Source organism: Schistocerca piceifrons, chromosome 2 (genome assembly GCF_021461385.2).
Source record: "Schistocerca piceifrons isolate TAMUIC-IGC-003096 chromosome 2, iqSchPice1.1, whole genome shotgun sequence".
Taxonomy (NCBI): Eukaryota; Metazoa; Arthropoda; class Insecta; order Orthoptera; family Acrididae; genus Schistocerca; species Schistocerca piceifrons.
This window is the reverse complement of record NC_060139.1, coordinates 1126728873-1126745115: the sequence shown is the minus strand read 5'-3', so window position 1 is coordinate 1126745115 and position 16243 is coordinate 1126728873. Positions and strand designations below refer to the sequence as shown.

Below are 16243 nucleotides of genomic sequence, written 5' to 3'. Positions count from 1 at the left end.
CCATTTTAAATCACTCCTAATGCATACTCCCAGATAATTTATGGAATTAACTGCTTCCAATTGCTGATCTGCTATATTGTAGCTAAACGATATGGGATCTTTCTTTCTATGTATTCGCAGCACATTACACTTGTCTACATTGAGATTCAATTGCCATTCTCTGCACCATTCATCAATTCGCTGCAGATCATCCTGCATTTCAGTACAATTTTTCACTGTTGCAACATCTCAATATACCACAGCATCATCCGCAAAAAGCCTCAGTGAACTTCCGATGTCATTCACAAGGTCATTTATGTATATTGTGAATAGCAACGGTCCTACGACAATCCCCCGCAGCACACCTGAAATCACTCTTACTTCGGAAGACTTCTCTCCATTGAGAATGACATGCTGCGTTCTGTTATCTAGCAACTCTTCAATCCAATCACATAATTGGTCTGATAGTCCATATGCTCTTACTTTGTTCATTAAACGATTGCGGGGAACTGTATCGAATGCCTTGCGGAAGTCAAGAAACACAGCATCTACCTGGGAACCCGTGTCTATGGCCCTCTGAGTCCCGTGGACGAATAGCACGAGCTGGGTTTCACCCGATCATCTTTTTCGAAACCCATGCTGATTCCTACAGAGTAGATTTCTAGTTTACAGAAAAGTCATAATACTCGAACATAATACATGTTCTAAAATTCTACAACTGATCGACGTTATAGATATAGGTCTATAGTTCTGCACATCTGTTCGACGTCTCTTCTTGAAAACGGGGATGACCTGTGCCCTTTTCCAATTCTTTGGAACGCTACACTCTTGTAGAGACCTACGGTACAGCTGCAAGAAGGGGGGCAAGTTCCTTCGCATACTCTGTGTAAAATTGAACTGGTATCCCATCAGGTCCAGCGGCCTTTCCTCTTTTGAGTGATTTTAATTGTTTCTCTATCCCTCTGTCATCTATTTCAATATCTACCATTTTGTCATCTGTACGACAATCTAGAGAAGGAACTACAGTGCAGTCTTCCTCTGTGAAACAGCTTTGGAAAAAGACATTTAGTATTTCGGCCTTTAGTCCATCATCCTCTGTCTCAGTACCTTTTTGGTCACAGAGTGTCTGGACATTTTGTTTTGATCCACCTACCGCTTTGACATAAGAGCAAAATTTCTTAGGATTTTCTGCCAAGTCAGTACATAGAACTTTACTTTCGAATTCATTTAACACCTCTCGCATGGCCCTCCTCACATTACATTTCGCTTCGCGTAATTTTTGTTTGTCTGCAAGGTGTTGGCTATGTTTATGTTTGCTGTGAAGTTCCCTTTGCTTCCGCAGCAGTTTTCTAACTCGGTTGTTGTACCACGCTGGCTCTTTTCCATCTCTTACGATCTTGCTTGGCACATACTCATCTAACGCATATTGTACGATGATTTTGAACTTTGTCCACTGATCCTCAACACCATCTGTACTTAAAACAAAACTTTTGTGTTGAGCCATCAGGTACTCTGAAATCTGATTTTTGTCACTTTTGCTAACCAGAAAAATCTTCATACCTTTTTTAATATTTCTATTTACGGCTGAAATCATCGATGCAGTAACTGCTTTATGATCGCTGATTCCCTGTTCTGCATTAACTGTTTCAAATAGTTCAGGTCTGTTTGTCACTAGAAGGTCTAATATGTTATCGCCATGAGTCGGTTCTCTGTTTAACTGCTCAAGGTAGTTTTCAGATAAAGCTCTTAAAAAATTTCACTGGATTCTTTGCCCCTGCCACCCGTTATGAAAGTTTGAGTCTCCCAGTCTATATCCGGCAAATTAAAATCTCCACCCAGAACTATAACATGGTGGGCAAATCTACTCGAAATATTTTCCAAATTATCCTTCAGGTGCTCAGCCACATCAGCTGCTGAGCCAGGGGGCCTATAGAGACATCCAATTACCATGTCTGAGCCTGCTTTAACCATGACCTTCACCCAAATTATTTCACATTTCGGATCTCCGTCAATTTCCTTCGATACTATTGCACTTCTTATCGCTTTAAACATGCCTCCCCCTTCACTGTCCAGCCTGTCTCTGCGGTATACATTCCAATCTGAGTTTAGAATTTCATTACTGTTTACATTTGGTTTCAGCCAACTTTCTGTCCCTAGTACTATGTGGGCATTGTGACCGTTTATTAATCAGAGCAGTTCTGGGACCTTTCTACAGACGCTCCTGCAGTTTACTATTAGCACATTAATATTGTTATTCCCTGTTGCATTTTGTCTACTCCTACCTTGCCGCATCTCAGGAGGTGTCTTGTCGGGCCTAGGGAGGGAATTCTCTAACCTAAAAAACCCACATGTGCACTCCACACATACTCCACTACCCTTGTAGCCGCTTCTTGCATTTAGTGCACAAATGACCTATTCAGGGGGACCCTACATTTCTCCACCCGATAGCGGAGGTCGAGAAATTTGCACCCCAGATCTCTGCAGAGTGGTCTGAGCCCTTGGTTTAAGCCTTCCACTCGGCTCCAAACCAGAGGACCACTATCGTTTCTGGGAACGATACTGCAAATAGTTAGCTCAGATTCCACCCCGCGAGGCTTTCCGCCTTCACCAACTCTGCTAACTGCCTGTACGAACTGAGGATGACCTCTGAATCCAGACGGCAGGAGTCATTGGTGCCGACATGAGCAACAATTTGCAGTCGGGTGCACCCAGTGCTCTCTATCACTGCCGGCACGGCCTCCTCCACATCTCGGATGAGACCCCCGGCAAGCAGACAGAGTGAACAACGACCTTCTTCCCCGACCTTTCCGCTATTTCCCTAAGGGGCTCCATCACCCGCCTAACGTTGGAGCTCCCAATAACTAATAAACCCCTCCCCCCCATGTGCCTGCTCGGACCTTGCTGAAGGAGTGGCCACATGTCCACTCACAGGCAGAACGGACGATGCTACACGGCCAGCCTCCACACTGACCCTCCGCCTCGTGCGCCGCGAACGCCGCTGAACCCGCCACTCCCCTTGGGAAGAGAGTGGCCCAACCACGCCCGGTACCCGCAAAGATGTGTCGACAGCAGGGTCAGTGGGTGAAGCATGTAACACCTGGGGTGTACCATGCAATGCACCAGACTCCCCACTGCCACTACACTCCGAGGCAGCAGCCAGAAGACGGCTAACCACGGCCATCAACACGTTCAGCTGTTCGCGAACAGTGGCCAGCTCCTCCTGTGTCCGTACACAGCAGTCTCACATCCTATCCATCCTAAGAAATCAATTTACTGTAGAGAGTTAATCAACTTATAACTAGACTGCTAATTCACTAAAGGCGGCTGATAGTTGACTAAATTGTGGTTACTAGATACTTCCTGTAGAAAACAATGAAAATAGCACTACCTGTCTCTGGACTGTATTCAAAACAAACACTAGCACTCCTGGCACTATGGCTGACTAAACGGACTCTCTCTGACTGTATTCAAAACAAACACAAAATCTATGGAACACTATTACTAGCACTCGACAATTAAAGCTTCCTAAAAGCAAAAACACACGGAAGAAGAAGTGACAAGTAAGAAAAATAGAGTTAATACTTAAACTAGCATAGCTCGCTGCACAGCAGAGGTGACGCAGACGGCAGTTACGATGACATTGACACTATAAGATTATTGAACGACTCATTGGGATTTTGAGTCTGACAATGCAGACACTTCTTCAATAATTCAGGATTGCCAGGTCTCTGTAAACAGGTTTTATGATATCCACAACTGCTGCTGGGATAGAATGTTTATGGCTGTATGACCTGTTTGAGTACTGGGCATTGTGGTAATTGCACCATGAACCAGATCCAGGAGGGCAAAGATGGTGTACTGGTTTATCATCAGCTGACAGTCTCTGGAAGAAGGTAGCCCATACTGCCTGCTTCATTTTCAACAAATCCTCAGTATTATTTCTAATGGCAATCTCATAATACTGTTGTAGTTCATCAATCATGTTGTCTGTCAGCCTGCTTCTTATGGTCTTACCACCTGAAAATTTCTTGTCTCTCAAACTTTGTTTCAACTTCCTCAATCTGGTACCCATCCTCTTCTGGGCATGACCAACACATTCCATTTCTGTGATAAGCTTCTCACCATAAGGCTGAGTGGCTACTACACTGTTATATGCATTTGAGTCTGCCTAACCTAAGAACTTAGTGTAACACACTCGCCTTTAGTTTACAGATCGATTATAAATTTCAACAGCTGCACAGGCCTCCGTACGACTAGTTGTCCTTCATAATTTCTGTCACAGATATGCCCTTCTTCATTCCTTGATTTATACTTATAACAATATTTGGTTAAAATTTGGAAATCTATTAGCTTTCCAGTATCCACACTGGTCACTGTAGCAACAGAATTCTTAGAACTGCAGCTGCACTTCTACCAAGTGCCCCAAAAGCTACTGATATGTCAATCATACCATCGTTTATTTCAGCAGCTTCATTTGCAGCACCCTTAATTGAATCACATGCAGCAGATTTCACAGCAGCTCCAATAAATCCTGCATACTTGTCCATTTTACAAAGTGGGCGTGGCATATACATCACGACACACATTGTTTCTGCTGCAGTGTGTCCTTTGCCAATAGCTCTCAATCCATAAAACCACCTAATATTTATTTTAAAATAATTATCTTTACACTTATCAGAACTCCAAAATGAATGAGTATATTTACAACTGGCAGAATTAATGATAAGTTTCCTGGCTTGTCCATTTGATACCTCAATGTCTTCATGTAAACTAACTGGCCCTCCACAAACATACAGCACACACATTCACATAACATCCCTATTAGGATGTGTAAATGTATCAGAATATAACCTAACCTACCGTTTGCATGAGGTTTGTTTTGAGATAACTGTGTTATCACTATGTTTTATTTTAATCTTCGAAGCACTAATGGGTGTTTCTCTAGATACTCATGAATTTGCCAGTATTTCATTGTCTGTAACTTCACACACCACATGCTGAATACAATGTTTCTCTTTATTCAAAATTTTATTACCATGAAACCCACATTTCTTAAAAACACTTCATTTTGGAGTCATACTTTTTGAGAGATTTACCAGTCTATTCGTCACTTTTCCTCGGAAAAACGTTAGCACTTCAATATACAAAGCATGTTTATACTATGAAAAGATACGATACTATTTTTGACAGTGCTACCAATACAAACACATAATTTAACCTTTACAACACAGCAATCCACAGCTTTCTACAGGGTGGTCCATTGATAGTGACCAGGCCAAATATCTCACGAAATAAGCATCAAATGAAAAAACTACAAAGAACAAAATTCGTCTAGCTTGAAGGGAGAAACCAGATGGCGCTATGGTTGGCCTGCTAGATGGCGCTGCCATAGGTCAAACTCATATCAACTGCATTTTTTAAAAATAGGAACCCCCATTTTTTATTACATATTCATGTAGTACGTAAAGAAATATGAATGTTTTAGCTGGACCACTTTTTTCGCTTTGTTATAGATGGGGCTGTAATAGTCAAAAATGGTTCAAATGGCTCTGAGCACTATGGGACTTAACTTCTGAGGTCATCAGTCCCCTAGAACTTAGAAATACTTAAACCTAACTAACCTAAGGACATCACACACATCCATGCCTGAGGCAGGATTCGAACCTGCGACCGTAGCGGTCGCGCGTTTCCAGACTGTAGTGCCTAGCACCGCTCGGCCACTCTGGCCAGCTGCTGTAATAGTCACAAACATATAAGTATGTGGTATCACATAACATTACGCCAGTGCGGACGGTATTTGCTTCGTGATACATTACCCGTGTTAAAATGGACCGTTTACCAATTGCGGAAAAGGTCGATATCGTGTTGATGTATGGTTATTGTGATCAAAATGCCCAAGGGGCGTGTGCTATGTATGCTGCTCGGTATCCTGGACGACATCATCGAAGTGTCCGGACCATTCGCCCGATAGTTACATTATTTAAGGAAACAGGAAGTGTCCAGCCACATATGAAACACCAACCACGACCTGCAACAAAAGATGATGATGCCCTAGTAGGTGTTTTAGCTGCTGGGGCAGCTAATCCACACATCAGTAGCAGATAAATTGCGCAAGAATTGGGAATCTCAAAAACGTCGGTGTTGAGAATGCTACATCAACATCCATTGCACCCGTACCATATTTCTATGCACCAGGAATTGCATGGCGATGACTTTGAACGTCATGTACATTTCTGCCACAGGGCACAAGAGAAATTACAGGACGATGAAAGATTTTTTGCATGCGTTCTATTTAGCGATGAAGCATCATTCACCAACAGCGGTAACCTAAACCGCAATAATATGCACTATTGGCCAACGGAAAATCTACGATGGCAGCGACAAGTGGAACAGCAGCGACCTTGGCAGGTTAATGTATGGTGTGGCATTAAGGGAGGAAGGATAATTGGCCCCCATTTTATCGATGGCAATCTAAATGGTGCAATGTATCCTGATTGCCTGCGTAATGTTCTACCAATGTTACTACAAGATGTTTCACTGCATGACAGAATGGCGATGTACTTCCAACATGATGGATGTCCGGCACATAGATTGCGTGCGGTTGAAGCATTATTGAATAGCATATTTCATGACAGGTGGATTGGTCGTCAAAGCACCATACCATGGCCCGCACGTTCACCGGATCTGACATCCCCAGATTTCTTTCTGTGGGGAAAGTTGAAGGATATTTGCTATTGTGATCCACCGACAATGCCTGACAACATGCGTCAGTGCATTGTCAATGCATGTGCGAACATTACGGAAGGCGAACTACTCACTGTTGAGAGGAATGTCATTACACGTATTGCCAAAGGCATTGAGGTTGACAGACATCATTTTAAGCATTGATTGCATTAATGTGGTATTCACAGGTAATCACGCCGTAACAGCATGGGTTCTTAGAAATGATAAGTTCACAAAGGTACATGTATCACATTGGAACAACCGAAATAAAATGTTCAAATGTACCTACGTTCTGTATTTTAATTTAAAAAACCTACCTGTTACCAACTGTTCGTCTAAAATTATGAGCCATATGTTTGTGACTATTACAGCGCCATCTATCACAAAGCGAAAAAAGTGGTCCAACTAAAACATTCCTATTTCTTTACGTATTACACGAATACGTAATAAAAAATGGGGTTCCTATTTTAAAAAACACAGTTGATATCAGTTTGAGCTATGGCAGTGCCTTATAGCAGGCCAACCATTGCGCCAGCTGGTTTCTCCCTTCCAGCTAGACAAATTTCGTTCTTTGTAGTTTTTTCGTTTGACACTTATTTCGTGAGATATTTGGCCCAGTCATGATCAATGGACTACCCTGTATATAAAAAATTACCGATTTTATTAGGTCTCGAAATAATGCATGTAAAAATTTTAACATTTTCAACTGGTGTAGATTATATTTTAGAAAATAAAATAAAATACTTCCCACGCAAGTTTATAAGTAATATACATATCATTTTTTTGGAAAATTGCAAATTTTATAATCAGATAAAAACCCGAAAAAGTGAACAAGAATGTTTTCCCCTTCTAACTCCCCTTAAAGTTACGGAAATGTGCAAGCTTTTGGAGCCAGTGGCTTCTTCTTCTGGCAGAAACAATGAAGGGAAAGGAAAAGGGAAGAAAGAAAAGGCTTGTCAAGGTTTAGGAAATAGGGAGAGTTGCAGAAAAGCTACAGAGAAACCCAGGCCAGGACAGACTTACTGAATGGGATGAGAAATATATAACTAAACCAGTCCATCTCTCATACCACCAGCAGATGTGAAGTATTCTTGTGATTGGTAGTAAGTCATAAACATTAAATTATTTTCAATGTATGTTCATATGTAATACTGTACGTACCTTTGAGGTATCATTTGGCCCATTGGGAAGAGGATCGAAGTTAGGCCACTGCTTTCTAATTATTTGGAGCATTTCACTAAATGAGACCATCTTCCCATCATTCCATTTGTTGCCGCTGAAAGGCATGTACTCGATAAATCTTACGTCAACATTACTCTCTTTTGTTAACTACACAAAACTGCACACTTCATCTTCATTAAAACCTCGCATTACAACACAATTTATCTGTGGAAGAAAGACACCATTAAAAACTTGGTATCAGATAAAGCATGGTTTAAACAGAGTTTGAAAGTCTCTATAGATGAATATCTTAACAGTGGCTGTTAGGCCAGCTCAAATAAGAATGTCTGTTAGATTTCAGTTCTGAGAGCACTTTGTCATAACAGTCAAAATTATGTACTTTTTGTTTGATAAATTTATTAATAGTGCATAACAATGTTTCAATCTGACAGCGTATCAATTCTGAAAATATTAGCTGTTCCAGTTTGTATTGTATTCACCTAGTTTGACGATCTCCTGACAAACGATCAGGGTATACAAATGTTTTATATTTTTTATGTTATACTTTCTGGCATGTTACTCACCCATGAGAATCATCTCATGTTTTGGGTCTTGGAACAAAAGATGAATCTAATCTAATCTGACCTACAAAATAATGGTTCTACAAGTCTGTTGTTAAATTTGTATACCTCACTGATTCTGTTAAATTAATCTTTTTCTCTTTTTTTAGAAAATGTCTGAATTTATCTTAGCATGCCAAGCTGTTAACCTTCTTAACAATTTACGAAAATTAAACTACATACATCTCCAATCTTTTTCCCCACTCCAACGCACACATCTTTTGCTGAAGGTATTATTTTAACTATTACATTAAATTTAGAAGCTTTCTTGAAACTGTGCTGCCATTTGTGAAACAAAGTTAAAAGTGTTCTCAAGATAAAAGGTCTTCACAAAAGGAGCATTTAGTATCTGTGCAGGTGGTAATACTGACAGCCTTCATATAAACAAGCCCAAATGGTAGAACATCCTGCTTTACTCATACACGCAATGGCAGAAAATAGGAAAAGAGCACACCTTTCATTCAAGCATTGAATATATAAACTGATGAGACAAAACACTATGACCTCCTGTTTGATAATGTGTTTGTCCACTGTTGGAACACAATACAGCAGTGATTTTGTGTAGGACAAGTTCAACAAATTTCAGGTATGTTCCCAGCATTATGTGAGGTATGTTCCCAGCATTATGCAGCACCGCATGTCTAAGCACAGGTCATGTAATTCCCATAAATTGGAGATCAGTGGTTTCTGGGTGCAGACCTGGTATCTGATAGCATCGCAGATGTATTCCATCAGATTCAGAAGGGGTGAATTTGATTCTGGCCTCGTGACACTGAAAGTCATATTGTTGAAACATGTCACCTTCATTAGGGACACGGTGCGGACAGTGCACAATAATGTTCACACAGAACAAAGCTGTTATGGAGCCTTCAGTTACTACCACAGGACCCACAGAAGACCAGGTGAATGTCCTCCATAGCATAATATTGCTCCCACTGGCCTACGTCTGTAGCAAAGTGCACCTTTCAAGCACCAATTCACTCTGTTGACAGTGTATGTGCACAAAACCGTCAAGCAGGTGTAATGCGAAACATGAATGATTCAACCAGATGACACATTTCTATTGATTCACTGCCCAATCTCATTGCTCCCGAGCCACAGAAATTGTAATTCATCAGTGTTGTCAACATGGGAACATACAGGGGTTGTCTGCAGCAGAGCCCTATGTTTAACAATGTGCAATGAATGGTGTGCTCTGAAATACTCGTGCTTCCATCAGCACTGTGTCATCAGACCTGCCACAGAAATTAGCTTTCTCAGCCGAATGTCATCTTTTTTAAAGGAACCATCCCAGCATTTGTCTTAAATCATTTAGGGAAATTGAGGAAAAGCCAAATTTTGGTGGCCCGATGGGACTCGGGTCCGTTGTCCTCTCGAAGGCAAGTCCACTGTCTGACCACTGTGGTGGCATGACCTAGTCTTAATTAAGCCAGAAAATCCTGGGAAATGCTGACATACTTATTGATTTAAGATATAACAATTTAAAACAATCCTTTCATGAATTTCACTACAATTTTCTGCTCTTTTGAAAAAAAATTTCTTTCGACTGTTTTGATATTGTTTAGTATGTTTAAATAATGATGGCAGTCTCTATAAAAGGGCAGTTTGACTTTTAAGTTTAGTTATACTGTTTTAAACTACATCCTTCATCTATTTGTCCACCCAGAAGTGCTATAGGATATAACTTGAAGACTATGGTGAGGTGGTGGGGGACAGTCATGTGTTGAGAAGGTGGTGCTGCCAGAAATGAAGTGTGACACTGCATACAGGGAGAATAAAAATACTCTATTCCATATTCATTTACAATCTAATTCTGGCCCCCATATGGTTTTGCTTTTCTCCAATAAGAAAAAAGAAATTGTCAGCAACTGTCTTTATAAGGTCTTAAAAGGAAACAAACAATAGAAAATCTAGGCTGGAATAATGACCATATTATAAAAAAGATACATTGCTATTTACTGTATACAGGAGATGTTAGGTCACAGACAAGCACAACAAAAAGACTACTAAACACGTAAGCTTTCGATCAGAAAGTCTTCTTCCAAAGTGGACAAAACACACACACGCACACACACACACACACACACACACACACACACATACACACACACACACACACACGACCGTTGTTTCTCCCATGATGCGCAGTTGCTCCCAGTCTGGCCCTAGCAGCCAGAGACAGTGGTCATGTATGTGTGATCTGCATTTGCGCGCATGTGTGTGTGTGTGTGTGTGTGTGTATGTGTGTGTGTGTGTGTGTGTATGTGTGTATGTGCATTACTTCTGCAAACCTTTCAGAAAGGACACGGTATGCACTTCATTCAGCAAGATGAGTAATAAACAATATTAGCAATACTGCATCAAACTTATTCACTTTCATCTTTGGATTAAACATTCGATTTCAGAGAGTACAGAATTTGGCAGAATCAAATTTTGGGGATATGTGGAACTGGGACAATGGCATATTTTTCACCCATTCAACAAACTAAGCACTGCTGATTGCTACTTTTATTGTGTCTGCTGCTGCAATGCATATATGAAACTGTAAGTGCAGCATCTATGATGGAATAAAATGTTATACAAATGAAACAAACTCTCGTTGAGAACATGTTCTATCATACACAGTCTATTATTTGGTTCTTGTTGATCATTATCAAAGAAAGCAGCAGTGTAAGTAACAAGAAATAGTAGTCTCTTGCCATTGTTTCGCTAATGAGACGATTTCTCTCTCTTTTCTTCTTTCACAAAGAAAAAGGAGCCACAATTGCACTTTGTGTGCCAGTTACTTTCCAATACATTGGCACCAGCTGATCTTATTTAAGAATACTCAACTTTCGTAGCCATACAGCACATCCTTTGCTTCCTGGCCTAAATCCAAGTTAACTCCCAGCCCCCTGCCTCCCCCCCCCCCCCTCCCACACACGCCACTCATCCCTCTCCCCCCCCCCCCCCCCCCCAATCAGCTAGTTGTGTGCTGGTACACAGCAAATCTGAGTAGGTTAGTAAGTAAGTAATTAAGTAAAGTAAGTACAACTGGGGATTTTGCAAAATTGTTGGATGATCGATATTATTGTCTAGATTTGACACTGTTGGACTTCTACCTTTTCCTCGATGTGTATTCTTCAAATTGTGAGTTTTATGAGAAAGCTGATAGGTACTTACCAATCAACATTCCCTCACACGAACTGACATTGTCTCTTTGTAAATTCTACTGTGCTAACAATTATCTACTGAGAATCCTCAACTAGGTCTCCGCAGCTCAAATGAGCCAGTTTCTTTTAAATTTCTGTCTTTGGCTATAATTGTCTTCCAAGTATGGTGACACAACGTCCTGTCGTGAAACTTCTGCCTTTACACTTGTTTACTTTTCTGGACTCTGCCTTTTTCTGCACTGTGCACTAAATACACTATGTGAGTAACGCCCAATCTCCAACAACCAATCGTGAACTGTAAACAGTTGTAAACTCTACCAGGGCACATAACAAACAATTAACATTTGTGTTTTAGTGTTCTAAGCTGTGAGGTCATCAGCGGACAAATAATTTTAGTACCTATTCCTGGACAGCCGGAGTGGCCGTGCAGTTCTAGGTGCTACAGTCTGGAACCAAGTGACCGCTACGTTCGCAGGTTCAAATCCTGCCTCCGGCATGGATGTGTGTGATGTCCTTAGGTTAGTTAGGTTTAATTAGTTCTAAGTTCTAGGCGACTGATGACCTCAGAAGTTAAGTCGCATAGTGCTCAGAGCCATTTGAACCTATTCCGGACGTGCTGTTGTTTGGAACAACAACTGACATGATCCAAAATATTACCTTCTTTTATTATAGCTTCACTTTTATTTTGTCTAATGATTACTAATTTCAGTATCAAATTCCATCATCAAGCCACTATATGATCAGAAAGCATAGTGTATCGTTAAAATATTGTTTAATAAACAGATTACCATTATATCATCATTCCTTAAAGTAATGTCCAAAGTGGAAGGCCAGATGATTAATTTTGAGTATATACAAAAGTCAGAGTACTGAACCGGATATGAAAGAAGGAAAACCAGAAGGGCAGTGAGAGACGGGTGCCTTCTATCACCTTACTTCCTTAATATGTTCATCAAGGAAGTAATAACAACAACAAAGAAAAGATGACAAGAATCAAAAGGTAATTTCTGGAATACTCCAAGGAAATGCGATAGGACCATTACATTTACAATGTATATAAATGATCCAGTAGAAAGTGTCAGAGGCTCCTTAATATTGTTCACAGGTACTACACTTGTCCATCAGAAAGTAGCAACAACAGAAGACAGTATCAATTTGCACAATGACCTGCAGAGGATTGGTGAATGATGCAGGCTCTGGCAGTTGACCCTGCACATAAATAAATGTAACATATCACACACACACACACACACACACACACACACACACAGGAAAAGAAATCCAATACTGTACAACTACACTATTAATGACAAATTGCTGGAAACAGAATCTACCATAAAATATCTAGAAGTAACTATCCAGAGCAACCTTAAAGAGGAATGACCACATAACACAGCAATAGAAAAGCAGATGCCAGACTAAGATTCACAGGAAGAATCTTAAGTGAATGTAAATTACCTCTGTGTCCTTACCCAGTAGGACTGACAGAAGAGAGAAAGAAGATCCAATGAAGTGCGGAGTGTTTTGTCACAGGATCATTTAGTCGCTGTGACATCATTACAGATATGCTCAGCAACTCCAGTGGTAGATGCCATAAGAGAGCAGTTGTGCATCACGGAAAGATTTACTACCCAAATTTCGAGAGAGTAGTTTCCGAGAAGAGTCTGACAACATAATAGTTTCTCTCATATACAATTCACGAAATGATCACGAGAAGAAAATTTGAAATTAAGAGATAATACAGAAGTGTACTGACAGTCATTCTTCCCAAGCACTGTTCACAAGTGGAACAAGGCAGAGGGGATCAGTTGGTGGCATGAGACGTACCCCCTGCCACACACAGTTAGGTGGTTTTTGGAGCATGATGTCGATATGGAAACTTAATTGCATGCATATACACTGCAGATTGACGACATCGCAATAGTAAATCAGAGTAGGAACTAAATAAAATGTTTCAGGCCTTAAATCAAGAAGTGGTAAAACTAAAGCTAAAAATGAATACAAAGAAGACAAAAGTTATGGGTACAGACAAGAAAGGAGGTGGAGGTAGGACTGACACAAGAACAGGCAATGAGCAACTCAAGAAAGGAACTGAAATTCACTATCTCAGTAGCATTTTGCAAGAAAACAATCAATATTTCAAGGCATTCAAGAAAAGAAAAGCACAGGTGAAGAGTTCCTTCCAAAATAAGAAGAAGCTGCAACTGAATAAACATATCAGCTTCCACATTAAGAAAATATTTGTAAAGACCTTTGTGTGGAGTGTTCTGACACACAGATGCAAAATCTGTACATTAGAAAAGCCAAAGGAAGCTCGCCTCAAACCTGCTGAAATGTGGTTCTGGAGGAGAAGTACAAGAACTAGCTGCATTGACAGAAAAGTTAAAGGAAATAGGAGAGAAGAAAGAAACACTGAAAGTTATAGGCCAGGGCAAAGCAAAATACACTGGACACTTAACTGAAGATGATAATCTTTTAAAAAACATTTCTGAAGGCAAGATCGTAGGTAAGAAAACAAGGGGATGACTGAGAACATCCTACTTAAACAATATGATCAATGAATGGGATTTTCTTCACACATGGAGATGAAGACAACTGCTGAAGAGAGGAAGCTGTGGCTGCAGAGACAAGGTTTAACCTTTTGGAAGAGTAAAGACAAACTAATACAAAATATGAGTCTGCATGGTAGCTACATATGGAATAAATGACAACTTCTTGTGTGCAGTCATCAAGTCACTTACCCCAGTAGGTGTCTTATCTACTAAAAGTAAAGGTAACTGTTGTGCTTTCAATAGATGTGAACTGCACCCTGAAAATGGTATGTCTAGTTTGCAGTTGGGACTTAACGTCTGAGGTCATCAGTCCCCCAGACTTAGAACTACTTAAACCTAACTAACCTAAGGACATCCCTGCCTGAGGCAGGATTCGAACCCGCGACCGTAGCAGCAACACGGTTCGGGACTGAAGTGCCTAGAACCGCTTGGCCACAGTGGTCAGCTTTTATTCTGCAAAGAAATTTTTGATAATAAGATGAACTGATGCTGGTACTTGCTACTGAAACCAGTAGTACTTAGACACAACAAAAGTGTGACTACAGAATTAAGAATAATTTTTCCAAACAATCGAGTATTTTTTTCAAAACAACACCACAATAGAGGAAACTTATTTTAAACTAAAGACACAAAAGAAAAAAAGAGAAACTGTAAAGATCTTGAGTCTCATAAGACTCTCTTGGGAGGAAAATATAAGATATTTAATTGGTAAACTTGCAAGGCATAATTTTTTATGTTGTATAAACTATGAAACTGTTAGCATCGTCAGCTAAAATTTACTTCTTCTGTCTTAATATACCTTCCTTCACTTACAGCTGCAGTGTGGAGACAGGGGTGAGGGTGGGAGCGGTGATGGGGGCGAGGGTGAGGGCGTACTGCTTTAAAATGGTGATTCTTGTATTGCTATTCTTAACAACAGATTTATATCTTTTGCTTATGAAAGTCTGCATGCGATGACAGCTGCACTAGTAATACCTTCACAGGGTCGTATTCAAGTTGCAAGGCTAGATCTATGCCAGCCATGACACGCTCCCAGCCTTTCCTCCTCGTGATCTGGTTGTAGCGTTGGGACTGCAGGGTGTCTAAGCTGATGTTCAGACCGTCAAGCCCTGCCCTCTGCAAGGCAACCAGCTGTCTTGTCAACATGAGGCCATCGGTTGTCATTAAGACACTCTCGAGATCTTTTATTTTCTTCAAGGCACCTGTGAAACAGCAAATTATTCTAAAGAAACTGAAACAAATAATTTGTAACATTGCTGCTGCATATGAAACAAACCTCCAGTTGATAAATTGAAAATACAAATTCCTTAAAAGTTAACTGTACATTTGCCCTAATACAAAGAGATAAGAAGGGTTAATAAACTGAATTGAAGAATGCAAGTTAAGATAGCAATGAAAAAATAATTAGAGGCATGAGATCACCTACTGCAACAGGGAAATGGGAATCAATATGAACCATTACCCAGCTACTGTCAACTGATTCCATGTCTCCATTCACACTGTATAAACCACTGTGGGTTGTACGACAAAGTACATTGTTGTACCACACATTATGGTTTTTCCCCATTCAATGCTCATGTGGAGTGTGGGAAGAATGATTCTTTAAATGGTTCTGTGCATGCTGTAATTAATCTTGCCTTCATGGTCCCTATAGGAGTGATACATATGCGGTTATTGTATAATCCCTAAATACCTCACTTAATACAGGTTCCTGAAATTTCATAAGTTGGGTTTTGTCATATATTTGGCGTCTATCTTCACTTGTCTGGCATTTCCAATTTTTAGTAGCTTCTTGATGCTCTCCCATGCATCAAATAAATCTATGATCAATCATGCTACACTATTTTGTATACATTCAATGTCTGCCATTAGCCTTATTTGTTATGGGTCATACTTAAGCAATATTCTAGAATGTGCCACACAAGTATTTTGTAAGCAATGTCCTCTATAGACTGATTACATTTTCCAGTATCTTACCAATGAATTGAAGTCTGCATTCTGCTTTGCCTACAAGTGAGTCTATGTCACCATTTCACTGTACTGCTGTTCTACATAA

The 16243-nt window shown here is 40.3% G+C and overlaps 1 pseudogene; it reads right to left on the bottom strand.

Moving 5' to 3' along the window:
* LOC124776185 overlaps positions 1-15673 on the bottom strand; it is a 38383-nt pseudogene extending 22710 nt beyond the window's left edge.
* Positions 15674-16243: the final 570 nt, after the last annotated feature.